Raw genomic sequence first — 27,656 nt, 5'->3', positions numbered from 1 at the left:
CAGAGGCAGGCTGTGCCAGGAACACAGAGAGGGGCACGTGGGGGAGGGGTAAGGGGCAGGGATGGAAGTCAGCCAAGGCTCCTTGACTCACAAGCCATGCTCTTTATTTTGCAGACAGGGCTCTGCCTGCCCATCTGTGGTCTAACCTTAATCCCTCCTGCTCCAGTCAGCCCTTCTCTCTTCAAAGTTCTTGCTATGCCCTTCGCCTTCTTGCCTCCGGTCCCCTCAACCCCATCCCAACTCTCCAATCCTTTAATCATCTTTGCCATTCACTACCCCCCACCTCCCGCAGTGCAGCAGCTGCTCTGTGGGTGTCTACATACCAGTGTGTATGCGTTGCACACCTTCCTGCATGTGTACCACTAAATGCTGTGGACTGCATTGGGCATGCCTGTCTACATGAGACCCTTATCTAGCTCCCACTACTGGGGGAAAGGGGCCTAATGGCTAGTTCTCCCACAGCTCCAGGACAAACGCCTCAGAATACTTTCAGCCATAAGCAGGGAGAGGAAAAAGAAGATAAATATTCCGAGATCCAAATAGCACTGACCCCACCAAGCCAAAGGTCAAGGCCTTTCCTTTCGGGAGAGCCACTGGAAAAGAAAGTGCTTTGAGTTCCCCTCCTTTCCTATGCCAAATTAGAGCCATCTCTCTCCCCCCCAGCTTCCCCACTGGGAAGTTCTTCCTGAAGCCTAAGCTCCATCCTACCTGCTGTGATCATGGACAGACAGAGCGACATCGACCACAATACAGTCAGACGTCCAGCTTCTAGAACACAGTTTCTAGTACCTAACCGCCCCTCCCTCCATGAGTAAGTCACCAAACTGGGACAGAAGGACAGACAGTTGGCCGGACTCCGGCCCCATGACTGGCTCATAAAAGCCACCAGCAATTACAGTGATGCTGAGGTTGTGCCGGCCTGCCACCATTTCCTCCTTCTCTATAAAAAAGAGATAGTTGCCTCAAACCAGCTGGCCTGAGAGAGCCTCGAGAGTCCCAGCCATGGTCCCGTGGGATGGGGAGAATCCCAGCACCACAGTGCCATGAGACTCAGAACCTGACCCTTGATGATGGGTTCCAGGCTCACATCGGATCCTCATACCCACTTATAGAACCTGATGAACACCAACGATGACCTGTGTCCAAGAGGTCAAGCCCTGTATTAAGTCAAGGCCCTCAACTCCTCTTTTCCAGTAAGGCCACCACTCTCTCGACTAGAGGGGCAAAGAAGCAGGGGGCCTGACTCAAATAGAACTAGGGAAATGTTGGGCCCACCCACTTGCTCCTGGACTTCCCTTGTCCCCATAAAGGTACTCAGGTGTGTGGCAAAGTGTCCAACCAAGGGCCCACACCAGGCCAGCGTAAGTCCTGAGATTCTGGATCCAGTGCCAACCAGGGAGAGCAGGGGGCCCAGCTGGTCAGGAAGAGAAGGTTGACAAAATGGGGAGAGGTCCAGGCCTCTCTGGGGGTATAAGAGCCAGGGACGACCACAGCAGAGGGACCCTCTGAGGGCACGGTAGAGGAGAAGGGTCTGAGGGGCTGGGCCATAATCAATGAGGGCCTATCCCCAAGGCCTCCTCAGGGGCCAAGGCACCTCCCACTCCAAGCTTCCTTACTACTGCTCCTTTAGCTCCCCCCAACCTGAAGTGTCTCCCTCTGGATTCTCTTCCCTATCACATCTCCCAGGAAAGATTAAAAAAAAAAAAAAAAACAACCCTGCTACAGAGAGATTATATAACAGCAGCCAGAAAGACTATCATATCTCCCAGCCTATGAGAAGAACCAGGAGCCAAGGGGGCAGAGCAAGGATGCCCAGGCCCTCCAGCCCAGGGGCACCAAGCACAGAGTGGGGTGGACACGGACAGCACCTGCCACCCCTCCAAGTCCTCCACCAATCTTTCAGGCATTGAGTACAGCAGACAGAAGCTCTAGCCAATTCCCCATGCCCATCCCCCAACACAAGGATCATGAGGCTCTCTGGGTCCTGCTTCTCCCCTTGGACTGGGGCTTCCATGAACACGGACTGTATGTCTCCCTTCCCAGAATCCCTCCCTACTATGAAGTTGTGCCTAAAAGAGTGGAAAGACGAAAGCTCTGACACAGATTTGCTGTGTGATCTCAGGTAAAAAACTCAACCTTTTGGGTCCCTACAGGGGTGAGTAAAAGCTCCTCCCTTCCTCCCTTCCCCCCTCCCCCCCTTCCCCCCAGAGAGACCAGAGACCTCTCCCTTTACAAATGTACATGCACACACATACATATACACACATATGCAAACATACAGGGTGTGTTGGCGGGGGCAGGGGAGTTACAACAAAGAGAATATAATCACTGAGACCCAAAGGTCCAAATGCCTATGCTGGGGCAAGTGGGGAAGGAGCTCCATATAAGCTCCAGTGTCCCCCAATCACCCCGTATAAAGAGGTCCTCAGCCACTCCCACAATAGTCCTACCCCACCCCCATCTCCTGCCCAACACACTGGGAAACCACAGGAAGGAAATTCATTCCCAGGCAGGGCCGTGGGAGCTGGGACAGCCAGACTAAGTCCTGGGGCGGGTGTGACCCCGTGGCCACAAGCGGGTGGACATCTGTGAACACTGACATGTGCCTTTTCAATGCTCTCCTCAGCTACTGAGACCTTCCTGCTGGGGTTGGGAGAGGAGTGGGAGGTGGACAGCTCCCAAACGCCAAAACACCCAGTCTCAGGCTGACCTGCGCTCCCCTCCTATCTCCAGGCCAGAGCAGCCCAAGGTCACCGCCCCAGACGGCAAACTTCCCATAGTCTAGGCTGGACCCTGAATTGCTGCGGAGACCCACTGAAGGGATAGGAGGAGGAGTGGATAAGGGCCACCTCCACCCCAAAGCAAAGAAACCAGGACTCTGAGGAAAACTCAAATGGGGGTTGGGCACAGCAAAGAGGGACACAGGATCCCCCCCAACCCGCTGTACCCTCCCCCAACCCATCAACAATGCACCAAGTAATGGGAGGCAGAGGGAGGCTCCCACTCAGAAGGGCAAACCTAGGATAACCCGGTCGGTGGCTCCTAGAGTGCCTTCCTTTCAGGAGGAGTCCTCGGAAGGCTGCTGAGAGGACAGCGTGATTCACTAGGGGGAGGGGGCCCCTTTCCCCATCCCCCTAAGACCCGAACCTGGTAGGAGAGAAGCTGGCATTGGAGTGGGGGACTAAAAGCATTTTGGTCTCCTTGGCCCATCCTCCCAAAAGCCCCCCCAAACTCCCTAAACCCCCGCTCGCAGCCCAGCTCCGCCTGCCATAGGTGGAAAGGACTAGAGAACTCTTGCCCAGATGTTGAACAGCTGCAAACTTCTGGCCAGGGAGTTCTCCAGTTGGGGTTACTGACAAACCACATCAGGGGTCTCGGAAGCGGGGCTAGGAGGTCTCAAGGAAGGGTCCTGCGTGCCCACCTCGTGGCGACTCCGCGTCCCAACTCCACAGGCACCCGGCAAAGACGGGCCCCGGAGACACACACACTCACACACCCCAACCCACTACCCCGGTGTCATCTGAACAACATCCCCCCTCCCTCCCCCGCTTCCCAAACAGCTGCGGCTCCCCCCGCCTCCACCCTCCCGCCGCCCTCCCAGGCCCCCTTCTGCACCATTTCGGGCCAAGGAGGAGGGAACAGGCGGCGAGAGGAGGGAGAGGGAGGGAGGGCCGGCTGTTAAAATGTCAGTCGCTCCCGGCTGTCACCGGAGACCCCCTCGGAGGATGGCGCCCCGTCCCAGACCGCTCGGAGGCCGTCGTAAACCCCCTACACGAACAGGCGGGCGCGCCCCCAATCCGCCCGTCCCCACCCCGTACTCCCAACACCCAAGGGAATTGCAGTCCACTCCACTTGTCCCCCACGACAGACTCCCTGACACAAACAGTCCCCTAGGTAATCCCCGCCAACGCCACACGAAAACACGGCCCGCTTCGCGAGTTCCTCCCGGCCCGGGGGCTGCCCCATCCCACCCCTCAGGGGGACGGTCTAGACCACCCTCCACCCCAACCCCTGGACCGGGTGGGGGAGGGGGCCTCTTAAAGTGGCAGGCGCATTATTTTTCTCTACTCACCAGCCCGGCTGGGGGAACGGTGTTGTCACGGCAAAGAGCGGGTAGCCCTCGCCCCTGGTCCGGGGGATCTTCAACACCGGGAAGCCGCAGCTCCGGGCGGGGGGAATAATAAATGAGGCCGGCGTCCGCGCGGGCCCTGGGCGGCGCCGTGGGGCCTGGGCCCCCGTCGTGGGCGCGGGGGCCAGCAGGCGGGCGGCGGGCAAGCGGGGAACCGGGGCCGAGCGCCTGAGCCGCCTCGGCTGTTGTTGATATTTTGCTTCCTTCCTCCTTTCGGGCTCCAAAGGTAACTCCTCCAGCCCCCGGGAGTCGAGGCCGACGTAGGCACAGCTCAGCCTAGCTTGAGGGGTGGGGGAAAGGGGTGACGGACAGGCGTGGGGGCCAATGGGAGGCACCTGTGGGGGTGGCGGGGCGGAGCCGGGGCTGGGGCGGTCCCGAGGACGCGGCCCCGCCCCTCGCTTCCCCAGGGCTGGCCGGGCCAGGCCGGGTCGGCCCCCACCCCACCGCCCTCCCAAGCTAGGCTGCGGCGCTGGGAGCGGCGGATCCCTCCGCCTGCCGGGAGGGAGGGAGGAAGGGACGAAGCGAGGCAAAGTAGGGAGGCGAGACCCAGAGGCCTTTAAAGGGATCGGTCCGCTCCCACGGTGCCCCTCGGAGCACGCCGGCCGCCCGCCCGCCCGCCTGGCGCTGCTGCCACCGCGTGCTCCAGGAGGTCCTTTCCGGGGAGGCCGTGCGAGCTGCACGCACACTCTCAACACGCGCCACCTCGGCACCTCCTCGCGGCCCCGGGCCCCAGGAGAGTTGGGAGGTGGGAGTCTAAGTAGATAAATTAAGGGGAGACTGGAAGTGGTGAAAAGCTCCCATCTCCCCCACTTGGTGTGTGACAAAGCCCCACTTACGGGCGACATTCTTGGGGTTGGGGGGTGTTACCTAGGGAGCTCAGTTGCTCCCTCTACCTGTGACAGGCCCCCTCCCGTCCCGGGGCCCGGCTCGGCAGACGCCCAGCAATTTAAAGCGACAGCTCATAGTTCTTGGGTGACCTAATCTCCAGTGCTTGCGGGGCCCCACAGCACTTACTGCCGAGGGAGCAATTTAAAGGGGCGGGACCCTAATTCCTCCTTACCTCCCGCCGCACAGTAAACACCCAGAAATGTCTTATTAAAGAAGCAGTAGTAGCTCTTTAAAATTTTTTATTTTTATATTCCTGGTTGCTCCAGGGTGTGGTGAATATTTACGTGCCCTACAACAGGAGTGTGGGTGCCATGCCTACTGGACAACTGACCCGTCAGGCTTCATCTTCAGCATCCCTGTTACTTCCAAGTCCTGCTGCTTTCTCCCAGGAGCGTAAGGAAATGATGGCATCTGGCTTAGATCTCAAAGAACCTTGCAGAACAGAAGGGCACTCACTCAGTTCTTCACACACCCCGAATTTTTTTTTTTTTTTTTTTTTTTTGAGACGGAGTCTTTCTTTGTCGCCCAGGCTGGAGTGCAGTGGCGCGATCTTGGCTCACTGCAACTTCCGCCTCCCAGGTTCAAGCGATTCTCCTGCCTCGCCTCCCCTCCCGCCTCCCGAATAGCTGGGACGACAGGAGCACGCCCCCACGCCCGGCTAATTTTTTGTATTTTAGTGGAGATGGGATTTCACCGTGTTGCCCAGGCTGGTCTCGAACTCCTGAGCTCAAGCAATCCGCCCGCCTCGGCCTTCCAAAGTGCTAGGATTACAGGCGTGAGCCACCGCGCCCAGACACACACCCTGATTTCTGGCTGGATCTGATTTACCGGACAAAGACTCCAATATATAGAGAGAGGCAACATGTCATGGTGGTTAGAAATGTCAACTTTGCCGTCAAGCTGTCCTGGTTCAGATCCTCACTCCACCATTCATTAGCTGTGAACACAGGCACATTATTTAACTTTCCCCTACCTCATGGTCCTCATGGTGACCATGACTAGAGATGGTGATAATAGTAGCTAACTCAGAAATTTAGTGTGAAGATTAAATTAGTTCTTCTAAGCAGATTGCTTAGTACAGTGTCTTATGCTGTGTAATAACCCAAACCAGACCATTGGGCCAAGGGCTGGTCTGCAAAGAACCCTCTAGGCCTCCATTGGCTCATGCAAGCCTTAAAGGAGGTGAATTCAGTGGAATTGCTCTGCAAATAGGTTGGAGACTTATCTTGTGTGTCCTAAGACAGGAAGCCAGCAAGCTCCTACTTCCTTGGCCTCAGTTTCCAACCCTTCTACCTGACCCCCCCCTTTCAGGAAAGTGTCCCACCGTGTCCCCAAATATAGCTTCTCAGTTCCTCATTGGATCTGGGAGGCTGGGCCCCCAACACCAGAAGATGTGAGTTACCCCTGCCAGGCAGGGCTAGTTTGCCCAAAAGACTTCAGGGTAGGCAGGGGGAGCCCATCTGCCTCTTCCCCCAAGGACAGAGAAGAACAGAGCCCTGTGCCAGGCTTGAGGCTGTGGCAGTAGCAGGATGGGAAAGTGCCAACCCCCCTCAAGTGGGGAACCTCCCCTCACTTGTGGCCTCTATTTTTAGTGCTTCCCTAGGCTCTAGCTGGAGAAACCGTTTAGTCATCAGGGTGTTTATTTTCCGGCTGTTTCCGACGTCGGGAAAGCAGAATGTTGAGACTGAAGAGATCCAAGGCTGCTGGAAAAGACTTCTTAGGATCAGGCCTGGGAATTCAGCCGTCAGACCCCTGGGTCCCAGATCACACACACACACACAAAAGAAAGTGGGCAGGGGTCAGCCAAGCCCCCAGGAGACCAAGAGAGCTGGGTTCTCAGCCGCCTTCAGTTTCGAGGCTCTCCAAGCTGAAGAACCCTCTGGCTCCAGCTCTACTTGAAGGAGTCTCTACAAAAACTAACCAACCAGAGAACAAATTCTTGCCCAGGGCCGATTCCCAGAAACCCCCTCCCCAACATCCTTTATATCAGCGTGGTGAGCCTCCCGCCAACCACAGTTCCAGCCAATCTCAAGCCTGAGGTAGGCTTGCCAGGGCTATGATTGGCTGATTGATCCTCCCAGTCTTGGAATGTTGGGTCCTTAACAAAGGAATGAGGAAGGAAGGTGAGTCACCTGGGGAGGGTTTTAAAGGGCCAGGAGCAGGAGGGAAAAGGGAAAGGAGGGAAGAGCTCAGTGGGTGAGATGCAGTGTGCTGGACCCCGAAGATGCTGCCATAATTCCCTAGAGAACAGAGTAGGAAAGACAGACACTACAAGTGGGATAGAATTTAGAATATAGAGAAAACTGAATGGGAGAGCAAAAGTAACAAACACAGGGCCTTAATTCCCATGGAAGGGTAATAAAGGGTCTAGGGAATAATGTTGCTGGAAGTTAGATTGAAATAAGGACTTCCTGAAAGTGACTCACTAAATCTTTTTCTTCTGGCCCCTGTATTTCCCATTCCAGAATCCCCTGGGTAGGAAATACATGAGCGAGTTCAGATGCCTCGGTCTCATTTTTCCTCCTCCCACTCTGGCTACCCATCCATCTTTCCTAGAGAAAAGTTACCTAACAGGCCAAAGCTGCTATAAAATCCTTTAGGAATCAAACACTTACATGCTCATTGAAGTCTTTTAAAAGTGTGTGTAAACTCCTCTCCACCATATCATCTTCGTAAGTTTATATGGCAAAGGGACATAGACAACTCCTTTTGTTCACCCCTTCCCAAGCATCCCTAATCTAACTTAATTTGTAAAAGTCTCCCTCATCCTCATGCCCCAGGGGCCGTTTCTCTGCCTGCCGGTCCCATAGCCCTGGGAAGCCATTACTGCTGGTCCAGCCTCTAATCTGTCTGGCAGCTTGGTTGGCCCCCTCTCACCTTCCCTACAGCCATCTGGACAATCTCCAGCCCCCTATGTCCATCCACCTCATCCCTTCCATTAGCTGATAATTTTTCCCCCAGTTTTCAATTGATCCCGGCAGTCCCTATATCTGCCACCTTGTCTTGTGAGAGGAAAGGCCATCAGCAGGTATACAGCAGTTCTGTGTATACATGCTCTGTGTGGACTTGGGTATTATTCTGCACCTGCTTGTGTAGTGCACTCTACTCTGTATATCTGCCTCCTCTGTACACACTCCTCACCAGATCCTGGGCCCCTTGAGGGCAGCAATCTAACTCTAGTTTGAGTCTTCAGGGCCTTGCAGGACCTGGCATAGAATGCGCTCAGCAAATGTGTTAACACGAATCTGTATTTGTGTGTGCGTGTGTGTGTGCAGCTATGTATCTGAGTTCAGATTATAAAAACGTTTATTGAACATCTCATTTGTCCATTGATAACTGTGCTAGCCTGAGGATGGGGCTGTGGTCTGGCCTGTCCCACCACCCCGCACAAGTCCCACTTTAGGCCAGAATTGAGGGGAAAGGGCAGAGTCAGGCAGAGAGGTGTCAGGCTGAACCGGCAGAGTTGTGCCCCAAGCTCAGGGCCAGGGTGCCTGGGGCCAGGCCTGGGGCAAAGGGCAGACGGCCCACCCTGGAGCTGAAGCGGGCAGGGAGGGGGTGCCAAAGCCAGGTCCTCGGTCAGTGCATCACCCCCACAGAAGCTCCCTGCCCCCGGCTGGGCAGGATGTGGTGGCAGCTGCAGGAGAGTGGGCAGGATGTGGGGGTGGGGGCAGCTGAAACACAGCCTGACAGTCGTCTCCCCAGCTCCTCCCTCCTTCTCTCTTGCCCCCCCCCACATCCGCCCCCTCCCGGTCACGTGCTCCCAGCCAGGGCACCGACGGACTATTTCCCCCTTTCCGCGGAAGGACATAATTGTCATCGCAAACTCCAGTCGCCGCCGACTTCAGCTGTACCACGCCTTTTTCTTGCCCCATAACCCAGGACAGAAAGTTTGCCGAAGACGCATTTCTTTAAAGCCCTGATCGCTAACCAGGGAGTGGCCCCTTTAAATGCAAATTAGCCGCCTTCTCTCTCGCCCCCCCACCCCCATCCCAACTTCGCTCCTCGTGCCCAGACTCCACCAGCTGCCATTGACGTCACGCGTGCGTCAGCGTCGCCAGCCCAACCAGACGGCACGTGGGGGGAAGAAGGCAGACTTAAAGGGCCAGACGCTCGCGGCCTGCCGGGTTTTGGCTATGAGACTTGGCCTGGGAGGAACGAAATGGGATGTGGGGAAATGTCTTGGAGCAGAAAGAAATGCAGGGTAGAGCCGGGCGCGGTGGCTCACGCCTGCAATCCCATCACTTTGGGAGGCCGAGGCGGGCGGATCACGAGGTCAGGAGTTCGAGACCAGCCTGGCCAATATGGTGAATCCCCGTCTCTACTAAAAATACAAAAATTAGCCTGGCGTGGTGGCGCGCGCCTGTAGTCCTAGCTACTCGGGAGGCTGAGGCAGAAGGATCGCTTGAGCCCGGGAGGCGGAGGTTGCAGTGAGCCGAGATTGTGCCACTGCACCCCAGCCTGGGCGACAGGGCGAGACTCCATCTCAAAAACAAGAAAAAGGAAATGCAGGGTAGACGTTTAGAAGGACTTCCCAGAGTAGGAGAGTATATTTGCTCATGGGAGAGAAACCCAGGAGCAGGAGGAGCAGAACCACTGTGAAAGTGGAGGCTTGGCATTTAAGACTCGCCCAGTCATAATTTCAGCCTTTCGCTTATCCCTGCCCCGCATGTGCATAAGCACAAGGACTTCGTTCACTTCTGTGTTGCCAGCACCTAGAACGCAGCATGTAGTAGGGACTCAATTTAAGTCCAGTCCTTCCTCCTTACCTGATGGGGTATTGGTTCCGGGACATCTCCCATAGGAAAATCTGCTGAATCTGTGAGATAGTGTAACATTTGCATGTGACCTATGCGCCACCTCCGATACACTTTAAATCATCTCTAGATAACTTATAGTATCTAATACAGTGTAAATGCTATGAAAATAGTTGTTATACCGTATTGCCTAAGGAACAATGACAAGAAAAAAGGTCTGTTCAGATGCAATTTTTTTTCTGAATATTGACCATCCAAGGTTGGTTGAATCCACGGATGCACAGTATTTGTAGAATGAATGAACTGATCCATTGAGTCCAATGCAAAGCCACCTCCTTTAAGAGGCTTTCCTTGATTGCTCCACCCAGCATGCATAGCACAAACACGCTCAGCTAAAGACAATTGAACTGTCTTTTGAACGCTCACAGCAATTAATAAACCTGTTGCTTCCTTCCATGCATTAGAGACCATGAGAGCAGTGGTTAAGAGCACAGAACTAGGAATAATATAAACTTGGGTTCCAATTCCATTAATACTGTTTACTAGTTGAGTGACCTTAGACAAGTCTCTTCATCTTAGTTGTAATAACTGTCCTTTGGGGTTAATGCTACTTAGACCTAGACTTGCTGTTTGAATTAAATGCAACCGTTTCTGTGAAGTTCTAGTATGGTACCTGTTGCATAGTAAGCATTCAATTATTGTGGGGGGTAGGTTTTAACATGGCCGTCTCCCCCACTAAAGTGTGAGCTTCTTGAGAACAAGGACCTTGCCATCCTGAATTACTCCCCAGCAAGCTGGGGGATAAAGGCTTATAATTGGTGCTTTAAAAATGTTTTTGGCCAGGTGCAGTGGCTCACACTTGTAATCCCAACACTTTGGAAAGCCAAGATGGGAGGATCACTTGAGGCCAGGAGTTCAAGACCAGCTTGGTCAACATAGTGAGACATTGTCTCTATTTTAAAAAAAAAAAAAAAAAAGGCCGGGTGCGGTGGCTCACACCTGTAATTCCAGCACTTTGGGAGGCTGAGGTGGGCGGATCATGAGATCAGGAGATCAAGACCATCCTGGCCAACATGGTGAAACCCCGTATTTACTAAAATACAAAAAAATTAACCAGGTGTGGTGGCCTGCGCCTGTAGTCCCAGCTACTCAGGAGGCTGAGGCAGGGGAATTTCTTGAACCGGGGAGGAGGAGGTTGCAGTGAGCCGAGATTGCGCCACTGCACTCCAGCCTGGCGACACAGCGAGACACTGTCTCAAGGAGAAAAAAAAAGTTTCTAAAATGAATAAAAATGACAGAGTGAAGCCGGGCAGGGTGGCTTTCATTTGTCATCCCAGGTTCTCAGGGGCAGAGGCAGGAAGATCCCTTGAGCCCAGGAGTTTGAGACCAGCCTGGGTAACATAGCGAGACATCATCTCTTAAATAAAAATTTAAAACATTAAATGAATATGTGAACAATTTCAGTATTCCCTGAAATTTGACCTCCAAACTCAAATCTGTAGTTGTTATCCAAAGGAAGAAAACATTATAAATACCCCCTTACCACCTGTTGTGCCCCTCTGTGCCCCAGGTTTTAAGGCTCTGTGGTAGAACCTCAAGGTAGAGTTGAGGTTAATCTCTGCAGTTGAACCAAAAGTACTGTATTATGCAAACAAGTCACAGAGGATTGGTCTGCGATGAAGACCTGGGTGGAAAAGGGGGCTTCTGACCTCTCCTCATCCCCAGCTTAGCTACTGAAACCCTGTCCCAAGAAACCCAGGCTGGGCTTCTGCCAAGGACAGCAGACACTAAAAGAGAGCTGGAAAAGGGGAGCTTTTCATCCGAACACTAACCCACCTTTGAGCTTTTCTTCTCTGGAGTCTCATCTTACTCCTCGACGCCGAGCCAGTTCCTCTCTTGTCCCTAGCTCTGGCTCCCACTCCCCACCCCGACCTTCATTCCCTCCACAGCTCCCCAGTGGTTATAGTGGAGGGGGGACGAGACCTCCTATCACCTGGTTCCGGCTCCTTGGCCAGAGGAGCAGTAGCCACCTTGTCCTTGTTCAGCCTGTCTTGCAGCTGCTTATCGATCTGATTTTCAATATCTGTCACCATCTCAGAAGTAGAAGGCCTGACAGACAACAGGAGGGACTTCCTGCCAGGGGAATAGCTATGATCAGAAGGCAGTGAGAGCCCTCTCTTTCCTTGAGGAAGAGGAAGAAATGGTGAGACCCTCCTCTGGCTGAGAGCAACCTCCTCAACACAAGGAACCCTGGGGGTGTGGGTGGGTTTCCCCCCACAGGAATCTCCCATCAGCCTTGATGTTAGCTCCGCCCCCCTGCAGGGGTGGGGTGACACCCAGGAGCACTGTGTTCCAGAAAACCCCAAAATAACCTGCTTTCACTGTCCGGCTGCTATTTCTGTCCATCTTGTTTAATTATTCAAACCTAAATTGGGGAGTGAACTATAAAAAGCTCTCCTACTTGGGGACCCAGGAGAGCTGGGAGACTCGCCAGGTTGCAATAGCAGCAGACCACAGTGTTTGGGTGAGGTCACTTGGTCCGGCCTCCGGCCTGAAAGTTTCTTCTGCTGTTTGGCTGCTTCCTCTGCTAGAAGGCAGAACCCAGGCCTCCCTCCCAAAGTTCCCTTGTGCCCTCACTTCAGCACCCCTCCAGCCCCTATCCTGCCTGGGAGCTGTCCTCCACCCCACCCCACTTGACTCTGGCCATACTTATTCTCAGCTGTCCCTTTGCCAACCTGCTCCCTAGTTCAGGATTCTTAACCCACAGATAATATCGTTAGACCCAAACGTCAGCAGTGGAGGGAGGTGGGATGGCAGAGGACTAGTTTAGTGGACACAGAGATGGCACCAGGCCCTTGGGTGGCATCACCATCAGCTGGGGGTGGAGAACACTGTTCTGGGTGGGGCAGTTCTTGGCTGTCACGGGTGCTGAGCCTCTTCAGGAGCTTCTCTTGGGAACTCTGACATGGTAGCTGAAGGGATGGAGGTAAGGCAGTCCTTCTTTTCTTTTCTGGGCCTGGTCCTCTTCTAATTGGACTAGGCTAAAGTCCAATGTCAGTTTCCATTGAAACAGAAGCACAGGGCAGGCTAAGTGAGAAAGGCAGGTCTCCCTGAGGGCCACTTCTGTGACCCTCCCACCACAGGCCTTTCCTAAAAAGGTAGTAACAAAGGATTATAGTCATGGTGGCTCTAGCAATGTGGGGTTGTCACAATAAGCAGCCCTTGGGGGTGGGAATGAGGGGATTCTTGCTAGTGAGGGAGAGACTGGCAGTTACACAGCTTGAGCAGGAAGAAGAGCAAGAGAGGCTGTGGCAGCCACAGAGACCCAGAGACCCACACATGGACAGGAGTTACAGGATGGGCAGAAGGACAAGGGGCAGCAAAAGTGACACTTGAGCCCCAAGAGAGGGAGAGACCCCAGGAGCAGACCCAGAGACCCAGGGCAGACAGAGGGGCAGACAGCCGAGAGCACAGAAGTGGAGTAAGAGGCCCAGTGTGGGAGGCGGACGCAGCAGCCTGGCAGAAGCTGGGGACAGGGGAGCATGGCAGGGCTTTCCAAGAGTCAGTGTGGGACCTGAGTGTTTAAAAAAGCCTTGGGTTTCACACTCAGGCCTATTTTGGGGCTTGTTCCCACACATCTCCGTCAGCAGCAGTGGCAGCTCCTGCGAGGTCCAGCCCAGCTCTCCCTTTCACGGCTGCTCCTTGCGCTGCTGGGGGAGGTTGCTGAGGTATGGGGAAGAGGTACGCCGTCGCTAAGCAACAAGAGGCTGTGCACCTGGAGGTCCTAGGAGGAGACCCTGGCACCATCGGTATGGGGGAGGCAGGGAGACAGTAAAGGGTTGACCAAGCTCAAGGCTCCCTCTCCCATCCTCCCCAAGACAGTTACAGAGGAGGGATGTACCCATCGCTCAAGAAGCCTGTTGAATTGGCTCACAATCCTCCGGAAGGCTGCGATTGTGCATGCAAACCTGTGTGACATTCCGTAGGCTGAGAGTTGGAGAGGGCAGGGGCTAGGGCATGAAAGACAAGGGTGAGCGTCTTTCACATCAATCTTGGAGGAAGGTTGAGGACTTGCCTGTCTGCTAAAAGGTAGGAACTTCCGTGGAAATGCAAAGGTCTGAGGGCGGAAACTTAGTAGGGAGGCGACAGAATGGGAAGGGAAGCCGGTTGGACCCTGGGGCAGCCTCCCAGTCACAGAGGCTACCAAGGAGCCTACACAGAAGGGAGGTGGCAGGGCAGCAGGGGCCCCACACCCATCAGACATCTGCTGGAATTCTCAGTGTCCTCAAAGCTGAAGTGCTGCACTGTATGCCGTTATTTTTCTTCTCTTTTATTATTGTTTTTTGGTGGACTGGAGTTTGAACGAGGTAACGATCAAGAGGGAAAGACTCGTCGATTGACCCTGTCACCCGCCTCACTGCATCTCTAACAGGCCTGTAGGCCTGTAAACGTGAGGAGCAGCTCAGGGTTGACAGAGGGCCATTGCCTCCCTTTTTCTGTCACTTCCTCCATTGCCTCAACCCCTATCCAGAAGAGCGCACCTTCATTCAACAAGCATGGATCAAGCACTCGTGACGTGCCAGCCAGGGTGCTGGGGAAAAGATGAGGGGTGGGTTCCGTGGTGGCCGACACCCAGCCCCTCCTCCACAGTGCCCGTCTCCTTGCTGGTATCTTGGCAGGCTCCCGTTCTCCCATCAGACGCTACACTCACACATGCTGCACATACTGGTGAATAGCTTCTTGCAGTCCATCCTGGCACGGTCCCCAAATTCCGCAGGGAACAGGGTGTGCTTCAGCCCTCTCCCTCTCTCACTAAGGGCTAGGAAGTTTTGAGTCTTCCATCTCACACACCCTAGAGGCTGCATTGCCGAGAAGACACAGGGGCAATGTGAGGCCTTCTTATTCCTGACCCACGAGAAAGATGCCAAGTTGGGGACAAGAAGGGTAGAGGCTTGTTTTGCTTTCATTCCTGCTTTATGCCAGGCACTCTGAAAGGCATTGTGTACACTATTTTCATTATCAGACAATAGCCCATAATACTTTGTCTGACATCTGACAAAGAACGATCAGCCTCATTTTACAGATGGTGAAACTGAAGAAGCATGTTCATGTTCATACAGCACAAAGTGGCTCTGGGATTTCAACCCATAGAGTAGTGTTAGGATAATACCCTCACAAATTCAATGTTGAAAGTGCTAATGAAGGCCGGGCGCGGTGCCTCATGCCTGTAATCCCAGCACTTTGGGAGGCCAAGGCGGGCAGATCACCTGAGGTCAAGCATTTGAGACCAGCCTGACCAACATGGAGAAACCCCGTCTCTACTAAAAATACAAAATTATCCAGGCGTGGTAGCACATGCCTGTAGTCCCAGCTACTTGGGAGGCTGAGGCAGGAGAATTGCTTGAACCCGGGAGGTGGGGGTTGCAGTGAGCCGAGATTGCGCCACTGCACTCCAGCCTGGGCGACAGAGCGAGACTCCATCTCAAAAATAAATAAATAAATAATAAATAAATAAAATTTAAAAAGTGCTAATGAGACAGAAAAGGGCACTGAAAGATCTGGTCACCCAGGGACCTCTCAATTGCTCAGATTTGGAGAAGGTGGGGAGAGAAGATTGCATCAAACAGACCTGAGATCCAATCCCAGCTCAGTCATTTCCAGCTGTGTGACCTTGGGTGAGTCACTCACTTTTTCTGAGTCTCGGTTTCCTCATTGATGATGTGACAGCAATGTTCATGAAGCGCTGCCAAAATTATAATAGATCATGTAAACTATGTGCAATGTACTTCGTTGCCTTGCAGCAATGGATGGCGCCTCTCCTTCCATCGTCTACAGAAGGAGGAAGAGGTAAGCAAGAACAAATTCGAGAGGGTGCAAATCTGCTGGTATAGTATCAGGAAGCCCAAAGCCTGGCAGAGGTTTGTAGAACAGGCAAAGGATAGCAAAAGGCCCTTTCTCTCTCTCAAGGGGGCACGGGGGTGGAGGGTGGAAGGAGGGCACTGGGGGAGGGGAGTCATTTTTGGAGCAAGAGTATCAAGAAAAGCCAAAAAAGGGACCTCTGCTGGAGCAGGTAGAGTAATGGTGACAGATGACAGAGTGAATAGAACTCCCAACTCCTATTTTCTTCCCATTTCTCTCCTAAGACAGATGTTTAAAGTGGAAATAAGAGAATTGGAGTTCTGAAAAATGTGAGAATCAAATCTACAGCCCCATTCATTCAGTGACTTCCTATCTTCACCCTGTGAAGTTCACCAGAGGCACCGAGGGAACTTGCCCAGATAGTTGTAGTGGCATTGTCCCTGGTGTGTGAGGAATTTTGGAGAATAGAAGAGGTGTAAAACTACTATAGATGAAAATAGGAGGTTCTAATCTTTAAGAAGAGGGAAAGATATTTTCAAAATTCTGGGGTTTCATTACCACAACTGTTGTGGAAGTTTAGAGAAAAAAAGAGGGACCATCAGGAGCTAGATGGGGTTCACTAATTAATCCCCGACTACTCAAGTGAGAATGGGCATCACCTGGGAGACTGTCAGAACGTCAAGAGGATCCCACTCCACTCCGCACCTGTGAATCACAGTTTGCACTTAACAAGAGGCATAGATGAGTCAAATGTACATTCAAGACCGAGATGCACACCATAACCTGTTCGTTTTTGTTTGTTTGTTTGTTTTTGAGACGGTCTTGCTCTGTCACTCAGGCTGGAGTGCAATGGCATGATCTCAGCTCACTGCAACCTCCGTCTCCCGGGTTCAAGCGATTGTCCTGCCTCCACTTCGTGAGTAACTGGAATTACAGGGGTGCATCACCATGCCTGGCTAATTTTTGTATTTTTAGTAGAGACAAGATTTCACCATGTTGACGAGGCTAGTCCCGAACTCCTGAGCTCATGATCTGCCCGCCTCAGCCTCCCAAAGGGCTGGGATTACAGGCGTGAGCCACTGTGCCCAGCCCGTAACCTGTTCTTCAACCCTATAAGTAGGTGAGTGATTGTAAAGGTGCCATGGAAAGCTAAAAGTTCCTTCAGGAACCTCTTCCTCCAGGAGAGGATTGGAGGGGCACTGTGCAGGGCGGGGTTCTGCCTCCTTTGCCCCATGGTTTCATTCACTTGTTTTACACAGTGGGCTTCCAACTAAACTTTCCTTTGAAGAGCCGGGCCACAGCCAAAGATGTTTGAAAATCGTCTGTGCTGTGTTATGGGACATCTGTGCTATGGAATGTTGCACAGCCTTACGAGGCATGAACTGGATCTGGGCCCACTGACAGAATGGTCCCAGAAACAAATTGTTTAGTGAAAAAAGCAAGTCTCAGGCCAGGCATGGTGGCTCACACCTGTAATCCCAGCGCTTTGGGAGGCCAAGGCGGGCAGGTCACCTGAAGTCAGGAGTTCGAGACGAGCCTGGCCAACATGGTGAAATCCTGTCTCTACTAAAAATACAAAAATTAGTTGAGTGTGGTGGCAGGTGGCTCTAATTCCAGCTACTTGGATGGCTGAGACACAAGAATCGCTCGAACCAGGAAGGTGGAGGTTGCAGTGAGCCGAGATCACACCACTGCACTCTAGCCTGGGTGACAGAGTGAGACTCCGTCTCAAAAAAAAAAAAAAAAAAAAAAAAGAAAAGAAAGAAAGAAAGCAAAAAGCAAAAAGCAGCTGCCAGGCACAGTGGCTCACGCCTGTAATCTGAGCATTTTGGGAGGTCAAGTCGGGTGGATTACCTGAGGTCGGAAGTTCAAGACCAGCCCAACCAACATGGAGAAACCCCGTCTCTACTAAAAATACAAAATTAGGGCCGGGCGTGGTGGTTCACACCTGTAATCCCAGCACTTTGGGAGGCTGAGGTGGGTGGATCACCTGAGGTCAGGAGTTCGAGACCAGCCTGACCAACATGGTGAAACCCTGTCTCTACTAAAAATACAAAAAAAAAAAAAAAAAAAAAAATTAGCTGGGCATGGTGGCAGGCGCCTGTAATCCCAGCTACTCGGGAGGCTGAGGCAGGAGAATTGCTTGAGCCCAGGAGGCAGAGGTTGCAGTGAGCAGAGATTGAGCCACTGCACTCCAGCCTGGGCAACAGAGCAAGACTTCGTCTTAAAAAAAACAACAACAGAAAAACAAAAACAAAATTAGCCAGGCGTGGTAGCACACGCCTGTAATCCCAGCTACTCAGGAGGCTGAGGCAGGAGACTCGCTTGGACCCCGGAGGCGGAGATTGCGGTGAGCTGAGATCGCGCCACTGCACTTCAGCCTGGGCAACAAGAGCGAAACTCCGTCTCAAAAAAAAAAAGGCCGGGTGCGGTGGCTCATGCCTGTAATCCTAGCATTTTGGGAGGTCAAGGCGGGCAGAGCAGAGGTCAGGAGATCGAGACCATCCTGGCTAACACGGTGAAACCCCGTCTCTACTAAAAAATACAAAAAATTAGCTGGGCGTGGTGGCGGGCGCCTGTAGTCTCAGCTACTCAGGGGGCCGAGACAGGAGAATGGCATGAACCCGGGAGGTGGAGCTTGCAGTGAGCCGAGTTCGTGCCACTGCACTCCAGCCTGGGCGACAGGGCGAGACTCTGTCTCAGAAAAAAAAAGAAGAAGAAAGAAAAAAGTAATTCTCAGTGCAATCTATAGAATAGGCTATTTATGTAAATAAGCATGTATAGGTATGTGTGTATTCATCAACTATCTATACTAAGTGACTTAAAACAGCAATGACTGCTTTTGGTTTTGGGGATTGACTGGGTTCCACCAGGTGATTTTCCCTCAGAGTCTCATGCTGTTGCAGTCTGACAAGGTTTGGATCGGGGGTCTCAAAGTCGTCTTCACATGTCTGCCACCGAGGCTGGGAACACTCAAGCAGGTGGAGTCCAGAACAGCTACAGTCTCTTTCTCTCTCTGGTCTCTCCTTGTGGTCCTTGTGGTCTCTCCAGCACGGGGGTTCAGGGTAGTCAGCCTTCTTACAAGGAGGACTAGGGCTCCAAGGGCATTATTCTGAGATAGAGAGCTAAGGGGAATCAATATTGCTTTTTATGACCTAGCCTTGGGTGTCACCCAGCATCACTGTCATACATTAGTGGAGGCAGTCACAGAGGCCTGCTCATGTTCTAGGGTAGAGGACAGAGCCTTCCACCTCATGGGGAGGCTCCAAACCTCAGGGTTTTCGAAGAGCCCATGGAATGGGAAATGTCGTGGCCATATTTGGAAAGTACATTCTGCCAGAATATGAACATATATATGAGGGCAAATGTATAGAAAGAAGGCCTGGAAGGATCTATACCAAATTATCAATAAGGCTTATTTTTGGGGAAGATGCAGATATATTTTACCTTACTTTGTACATATGACTTGAATCTTTTACATTAAGATGATGTATACATTATTTCATTTGTTTAATGAGAAAGGAACTCAGAAAAAAAATTACTGTAGGCTTTTTATAATAAAAGGGTTTAATGGATGGTATTTCTGAGGAGTGTTGCATAATGCATCTGAATTTTATGAAAGCATTTCATTAGGTTGATTATATTATCTTTTTAAAAAGATGCAGGAACATGGACAGCATTACTCATTCATTTAACAAATAGTCAGTGAATGCCTACTGTGTGTTAATGGAACAGCTATACCCAGAAAATCTTGTTAATAAATCTGCGTCAGCTTGGAGAGATATCACTGCTAGCTCCATCCATTGCCCTGTCCTGGTTAGCACTTTTGTCTGGAAAGAGAAAAGGCAGATTTGGCAAGAAGGTGGCTTACTGGCGCAAAAACACTTGAACATATTAGATTAAAACAGTGGCAAATGTTCAGCTCCACTCTTCCATTTATCTATTGCTGTGTAACAGACCACCTTAAAACTTAGAGGGTTAAAACAACATTCTTTCATTATTATTATGGTCCTGGGCTCTACTGGGCTAAACTAGGCAGTTGTTGCTTGTCAGGTCTCTTATGTGGTTGCAGACAGCAGCTGGAGTCATCTCAAAGGCTTCCTCATGTGTCTGGTTGTCAGCTAGGACCTCAGTTGGGAAGGTCAAAAGGAACGTCATATAGATGTTGACTTCTCCATGTGGCCTCAACTTCCTCACAGCATGGCAGTAGGGTTCCCAGAGCAAATGGCCCATAGGACCAGGTGGAAGCCATAAGTCACATAACCTCACTTTCACTGTAGTTAGAGGCCTTCCCAGATTCAAAGGGAGGGACTGTGGATGCCCCCTCTCAATGGGATGACGGATAATGCCCCTATAAGAAGAGCATGAAGGAGCGGAGATTTTGTTATGGATATCTTAGAAAATAAAACCTGCTGGGCCGGGCGCAGTGGCTCATGCCTGTAATCCCAGCAGTTTGGGAGGCCGAGGTGGGTGGATCATGGATCCTTTGAGGTCAGGAGTTCAAGACCAGCCTGGCCAACGTGGTGAAACCTGGCTCTACTAAAAATACAAAAATTAGCCAGGCATGGTGGCCTGTGCCTGTAGTCCCAGCTACTCAGGAGGCTGAGGCAGGAGAATCGCTTGAACCCGGGAGGCAGAGGTTGCCGTGAGCCGAGATTGTGCCACTGCACTCCAGCCTGGGGCACAGAGCGATACTTCATCTCAAAAAAAAGGAAAAGAAAAGAAAAGAAAAGAAAACCTGTTGCATTCACTAATTATCAAATAAATAAAAACTAATCAATGATGCTTCCCCTTCTTCAAAGAAACAGTTGACTCAGTTAACACAGAGTAAAAAATTCAAGCTCTTCTGTATTAGGCCAGATGGGCTAAGTTATGCTGTAGTGGTAACCATCCCCCAAGTCTCAGTAGCTTAACGTAATAAGTCTCAGTGGCAGATAGTGGCTGTCTTTCTTTCCAGGTTGCTACCAGCTGGTGATAGCTCATGACACATGTCACACTCAGGTTAGTAGGGGAGGCTCTGCTCCACATAGTCACTCAAGGACCCAGGCTGATAGAGGCTCTACCATCTTCTAGCTCCACCATCTGGAACACAGATACCATATCTGGGAAAGAAAGATATGAGAATCGCATATGGGATTTTTTTTTTTTATTGATCATTCTTGGGTGTTTCTCGCAGAGGGGGATTTGGCAGGGTCATAGGACAATAGTGGAGGGAAGGTCAGCAGATAAACAAGTGAACAAAGGTCTCTGGTTTTCCTAGGCAGAGGACCCTGCGGCCTTCCGCAGTGTTTGTGTCCCTGGGTACTTAAGATTAGGGAGTGGTGATGACTCTTAACGAGCATGCTGCCTTCAAGCATCTGTTCAACAAAGCACATCTTGCGCCGCCCTTAATCGATTTAACCCTGAGTGGACACAGCACATGTTTCAGAGAGCACAGGGTTGGGGGTAAGGTCACAGATCAACAGGATCCCAAGGCAGAAGAATTTTTCTTGGTACAGAACAAAATGAAAAGTCTCCCATGTCTACTTCTCTCCACACGGACCCGACAACCATCCGATTTCTCAATCTTTTCCCCACCCTTCCCGCCTTTCTATTCCACAAAACCGCCATTGTCATCATGGCCGTCTCCAACGAGCCGCTGGGCACACCTCCCAGACGGGGTCGTGGCCGGGCAGAGGGGCTCCTCACTTCCCAGTAGGGGCGGCCGGGCAGAGGCGCCCCTCACCTCCTGGACGGGGCGGCTGGCCGGGCGGGGGGCTGACCCCCCCACCTCCCTCCTGGACTGGGCGGCTGGCCGGGTAGAGGGGCTCCTCACTTCCCAGTAGGGGCGGCCGGGCAGAGGCGCCCCTCACCTCCCGGACGGGGCGGCTGGCCAGGCGGGGGGCTGACCCCCCCACCTCCCTCCCGGATGGGGTGGCTGGCCGGGCGGGGGGCTGACCCCCCCACCTCCCTCCCGGACTGGGCGGCTGGCCGGGTAGAGGGGCTCCTCACTTCCCAGTAGGGGCGGCCGGGCAGAGGCGCCCCTCACCTCCCGAACGGGGCGGCTGGCCAGGCAGGGGGCTGACGCCCCCACCTCCCTCCCGGATGGGGTGGCTGGCCGGGCGGGGGGCTGACCCCCCCACCTCCCTCCCGGACGGGGCAGCTGGCCGACCCCCCCCCCCCCCCCGCCTCCCTCCCGGACGGGGTGGCTGGCTGGGCGGGGGGCTCACCCCCACCTCCCTCCCAGACGGGGTGGCTGCTGGGCGGAGACGTTCCTCACTTCCCAGACCGGGTGGTTGCGGGAGGGAGGGGCTCCTCACTTCTCAGACAGGGCGGCTGCCGGGTGGAGGGGCTCCTCACTTCTCAGATGGGGCGGTTGCCAGGCAGAGGGTCTCCTCACTTCTCAGACGGGGCGGCCGGGCAGAGACGCTCCTCACCTCCCAGACGGGGTTGCGGCCCAGCAAAGACACTCCTCACATCCCAGACAGGGCGGCAGGGCAGAGGTGCTTCCCACATCTCAGACGATGGGCGGCCGGGCAGAGATGCTCCTCACTTCCTAGATGGGATGGCGGCCGGGCAGAGGCTGTAATCTCGGCTCTTTGGGAGGCCAAGGCAGGTGGCTGGGAGGTGGTTGTAGCGAGCCGAGATCACGCCACTGCACTCCAGCCTGGGCACCATTGAGCACTGAGTGAACGAGACTCCGTCTGCAATCCCGGCACCTCGGGAGGCGGAGGCTGGCGGATCACTCGCGGTTAGGAGCTGGAGACCAGCCCGGCCAACACAGCGAAACCCCGTCTCCACCAAAAAAATACGAAAACCAGTCAGGCGTGGCGACGTGCGCCTGCAATGGCAGGCACTCGGCAGGCTGAGGCAGGAGAATCAGGCAGGGAGGTTGCAGTGAGCCGAGATGGCAGCAGTACCATCCAGCTTCGGTTCGGCATCAGAGGGAGACGTGGAAAGGGGAGAGGGAGAGGGAGAGGGAGAGGGAGAGGGGCATATAGGATTTTTATACTTTTTATTTCTTTTTCTTTTTTTTTGAGACGGAGTTTCACTCTTGTTGCCCAGGCTGGAGTGCAATGGCGCGATCTTGGCTCACTGCAACCTCCGCCCTCTGGGTTCAAGTGATTCTCCTTCCTCAGCCTCCCAAGTAGCTGGGATTATAGGCGCCTGCCACCATGCCCAGCTAATTTTTTGTGTTTTTAGTAGAGATGGGGTTTCACCATGTTGGCCAGGCTGGTCTCAAACTCCAGACCTCAGGTGATCCACCTGCCTCAGCCTTCCAAAGTGCTGAGATTACAGGTGTGAGGCACCACACCCAGCCTTTTTATACTTTTAAAATTTTTATTTTTCTTAAAAAAAAAAAAGTCCAGGTGTGGTGGCTCATGCCTGTAATCCCAGCACTTTAGGAGGCCGAGGTGGGGGATCCACTGAGTCCTGGGCAACATAGGGAGATTCCCGTCCTTACCCCCCCACAAAAAAAAATTCAGCTGAATGTGGCGACACATGCCTATGGTCCTAGCTACTTGGGAGGCTGAGGTGGGAGGATTGTTTGCTTGCACCCAGGAGGTTGAGGCTGTAGTGAGTCCTGATCATGCCACTGCACTCTAGCCTGGGCAACAGACTGAAAGCCTCTAAAAAAAAAAAAAAAAAAAAAAAAAATGTGATGGGGTTTGCTATGTTGCTCAGGCTGGCCTCAAACTCCTGGGCTCAAGCGATCCTCCCACCTCGGCCTTCCAAAGTGTTGGGAGTACACGTGTGAGTCACTGTGCCTGGACTTATGTGGGATTTTTATTGCCTAAGCATGGAAATGGTACGCTGTGCTTCAGTCACCTTTCATTGGCCTAAACTAGTCATATAGTTCTCCCTAACTGCAAGGAGATTGGGAAATGTAGCAGAGTAAATGGAGTTATTGGTGAGTGTTTGGTGTTATCTGCCACACCTTGTTACAGCCTACAAGGTTATGTCAGATCTGTCCTTCCACCTTTCTTTTTAGACCTTGTCTCCAGGCATTCACACATAGCTCACCTTTTAGCTTCTTCAAGTCATTGCTGAGTTGTCTTCTCAAGGAAGCCTCTCCTGATCACCCTATTTAAAATTGCAACCCATCCCTCACTCCTCTCCTCCACCCTTGATGTCCCTTACCCTGTTTTTCCTTTTTCCTAGGCACTTACTACTTTTTTTTTTTTTTTGAGACAGAGTCTTGCTCTGTCACCCTGGTGGGAGTGTAGTGGCGTGATCTTGGCTCACAGCAACCTCCGCCTCCCAGGTTCAAGTGATCCTCCTGCCTCAGCCTCTGGAGTGGCTGGAATTACAGGAGCGCACTACCACGCCCAGATAATTTTTGTATTTTTAGTAGAGACGGGGTTTCACCGTGTTGACCTGGCTGGTCTCGAACTCCTGACCTTAAGTGATCTGTCTACCTTGGCTTCCCAAAGTGCTGGGATTACAGGTGTGAGACACTGTGCCCAGCCACAAGGCACTTATTTCTTCTAACATACTAAAGTATCTGTCTTTCTCTGCTGCAACGTCAGCTCCACTAGGTCATTGATCTATGTCTGCTTTGTTCAATGATGTATCCCAAGTACCTAGGGCAGTGTCTGGCACACAGAGGGCACTTAATAAATATTTGTTGAAGGATTAAATTTTTAAAAAAATATTTGCTGCTAGCAAGGGTGTGGTTACACTAACACTTCCACACACTTTTAGTGGGACTCTACATTGGTGCAATACATTTTTTAAACAAAACTTTAAATTTTGTACTAATTTTAGATTTATGGAAAAGTTGCAAAGATAGTACAGTGAGTTCCTGTGTACCCCTTACTGAGTTTACCCTAAGGTTAACATCTTACATTACTGTGGTACATTTCTCAAACTAAGAAACCACTATGAACATATTACTGTTAAATAAACTCTAGAATTTATTTAATTTCACCATTTTCTATTAATGTCCCTTTTTCTTCTGTGCCAGGATCCAGTTCAGGTTACCAAATTGTATTTGACAACACATATTTTTTAAATGTCCATGTTTCTTGCAGAGAAAGGGGCCCTCTTACCTACACTAGTAGAAAGGCAACTGAGAGGTTTCATAAGCCCCAGCAGAGACAGATTTGTGTTGATTTGCAGCAAAGTCAGTCTGGGCTTCTTTCTTGACCCTGGACTACTGGCCCCAGCAGTGTAGACCATTTTCTCTCACTTTCTGTCCCTTCTTTCTTTCTGTGAATTGGTACAGATTTTCTGTAGACATTAGGCCACATGTAAAAAGATCCTTTATAAAATGCCCCAAGCATCTTCTCATCTAGACATGTAGTCCAATACAGCATTATTTTATTTTATTTTTTATTTTTTTAATTTTGAGATGGAGTCTCGCTCGGTCCCCAGACTGGAGTGCAGTAGCACGATATTGGCTCACTGCAACCTCCACCTCCCAGGTTCAAGCAATTCTCCTGCCTCAGCCTTCCTAGTAGCTGGGATTACAGGTGCACGTCACTGGGCACAGCTAATTTTTGTAGTTTTAGTAGAAACGGGCTTTCACCATGTTGGCCAGGCTGGTCTCAAACTCCTGGCCTCAAGTGATCTGCCTGCCTCGGCCTCCCAAAATTCTGGAATTACAGGCGTGAGCCACCACGCCCAGGCAATACAGCATTAATTTATATACTAAAACTTAAACAATCTAGTTATTTTATAGTGGATGGATTAAGTAGATTATGTTACATCCCATTTAATATGGGAGAATGTTTATAATGATACGTGGAAAAAGCAGGTTACAAAAGAAGATACATAGTGTGGCTCTAATTACAAATATTATTGGAAGAAAATATATCAAAATGTTACAAGTGGTCACCACTTCTTATGGTATCATGAATTATTTTCACCTTTTTTGTTTTTTTATATTTTCTAAATTTCCCACAAAAAATATGTATTATAGTCAGGAAAAAAACTATAACTTTTTAAAAAGTGTATACTCTTTGAACTACCTTCTGTTCTAGTATTCTATTCTAAGGAGTTAATTAGAAATGTAACAAAGGACCCAGTGCAGTGGCTCACACCTGTAATCCCAGCATTTTGGGAGGCTGAGGCGGGAGGATCACTTAAGTCCAGGAGTTTGAGACCAGCCTAGGAAACATGGCGAATACCCTGTCTTTACAAAAAATAAAACATAAGCTGGGCATAGTGGTACACGCCTGTAGTCCCAGCTACTTGGTAGGCTGAGGTGGGAAGATCCCTTGAGCCCAGGAACTGGAAGTGGCAGTGAGCCGTGATGGTGTTACTCCCTCCAGCCCAGGCAACAGAGTGAGACCCTGTCTAAAAAAAAGAAAGAAAAAGATGTAACAAAGATTTTGTCTACAAAGATATCCATTACATAATTACTTATACTAGTGAAAATGGAAAACAATTCAACATTGTAGGAATGTTAAATACATATGGGCTATATTATAGGCATTAATAATATTTTTGAAGAAATTTTTGAGACAGAGGAAAATATTTTTCATGGCTAAGTGAATAAAGCAGAATCTAAAACTGCATATACAATATGATCTCAGCTACTCTCAACTCAAGTCTCTTTATTTTTTATTGTAAATTGACAAATTATAATGCTATATAAATCTCTCTAGTTTGATTCAACAGAGATAATGCATTCTTATATCACATTATTAAAGTATGCCCTCTAGAACAGTTCTCAAACTGTCTGTAGTGAAGGATGCATTTTTAAAAATTTCCAATCTTTTATGGACTGATATTTTTGTGAAGTGCAAGAAGTACTAGTTACTGGAAAACTGAAATAAAAAAGACCTATTAAATACAAGCCTCAATTTTTAAAATTATTACATTCAGATGAAAAATTACTGGCAGTTCCTGTAAGCTTCTAAATGTTTGCTCTCAATTATTGCATTTATCTAGTTGTGGACCAGTAACAGCTTGTGGTGCCCACTTTTAGAAGCACTGCTCTAGCAGAAGCAGCATGCCACTCTGTCATGTTGCTCACATCTGGGCAACAGAGGGAGATCCCATCTCTAAATTAAAAAAAAAAAAAAAGAGCAATATAAGCGTATCGTAATAATAGTACAAGAAGAGCCTTCTTCTCATCTCTACTCTCCAAAAGTGACCACTGCCAAGCTTCTTGTGTATCAGTCCAAAATGACAGCTTTCTACATTGGCACACACAGATCCACCTCATTTTTTTTTTTAAGAGACAGGGTCTCACTGTGCTGCCCAGGCTGGTCTTTTTTTTAAATTAAATTAATTAATTATTTTTGAGACAGAGTTTCACTCTCTTCACCCAGGCTGGAGTGCAATGGCGTGATCTCAGCTCACCGCAACCTCTGCCTCCCGTGTTCAAGCGATTCTCCTGCCTCAGCCTCCCGAGTAGCTGGGATCACAGGTACGTGCCATCACGCCTGGCTAATTTTTTGTATTTTTAGTAGAGACAGGGTTTCACCATGTTGGCCAGCCTAGTCTTGAACTCCTGACCTCAGGTGATCTGGCCGCCTCGGCCTCCCAAAGTGCTGAGATTACAGGCGTAAGCCACCACACCCGGCCTTCCCAGGCTGGTCTTGAACTCCTGGGTTCAAGCGATCCTCTGTCCTTGGCCTCCCAAGTGCTGGGAATACAGGCGTGATCCACCATACCCAGCTTCCAGCTGATAATATTTATTGGCTGCTTAATGTTCCATTGTGTGACTACCCTACTGAGTTTATTGCCAATACAAACAATACTGCAACAAATCCTCCAGAGCTCTTTGCCCACATATCCAGGTATATCCACAGGAAAAAGTCCTTGCTGGGTATGTGCACTTATACTAAGAAAAACAAGCTTTATTGAAATATAATTCACAGACCATACAATTCACCTTTTTAAAGTACATAATTGTGTGATATTTTATTATACTCAGCATTGTGCAGCTATCACCACTAATTACAGAACATTTTTATCACCCCTAAAAGAAAGCCCATACCCATTAGCAGTCACTCTCCGTTCTCCCCTTTTCCCGGGCCTTTGCAATCACTGATCTACCTTCTGTTCCTACGGATCTGACTATTCTGGACATT

The 27,656-nt window shown here is 51.0% G+C and overlaps 1 protein-coding gene and 1 long non-coding RNA gene across 5 annotated transcripts in view; one reads left to right on the top strand and one right to left on the bottom strand.

Annotated features, from left to right (window-relative positions):
* MEF2D (myocyte enhancer factor 2D) overlaps positions 1 to 4,427 on the bottom strand; it is a 35,246-nt gene extending 30,819 nt beyond the window's left edge. For all 4 annotated transcript variants that reach the window (XM_055362102.2, XM_004026972.5, XM_019024609.4 and 1 more), the window contains exon 1: positions 4,073 to 4,427. The gene's annotated coding sequence lies outside the window, so the exon portion shown is untranslated. The remainder of the gene's footprint in view (positions 1 to 4,072) is intronic.
* A 9,235-nt stretch (positions 4,428 to 13,662) lies between these two features.
* Positions 13,663 to 16,114, top strand: LOC129526791 (uncharacterized). Its single transcript, XR_008671537.2, has 3 exons — positions 13,663 to 13,860; positions 15,573 to 15,618; positions 15,915 to 16,114. It is a non-coding gene; the product is annotated as an uncharacterized lncRNA (long non-coding RNA).
* Positions 16,115 to 27,656: the final 11,542 nt, after the last annotated feature.

This window comes from Gorilla gorilla, chromosome 1, assembly GCF_029281585.2.
Source record: "Gorilla gorilla gorilla isolate KB3781 chromosome 1, NHGRI_mGorGor1-v2.1_pri, whole genome shotgun sequence".
Lineage (NCBI taxonomy): Eukaryota > Metazoa > Chordata > Mammalia > Primates > Hominidae > Gorilla > Gorilla gorilla.
Note: the sequence above shows the minus strand (reverse complement) of the source record. Positions and strands in the feature narration are given on the sequence as shown.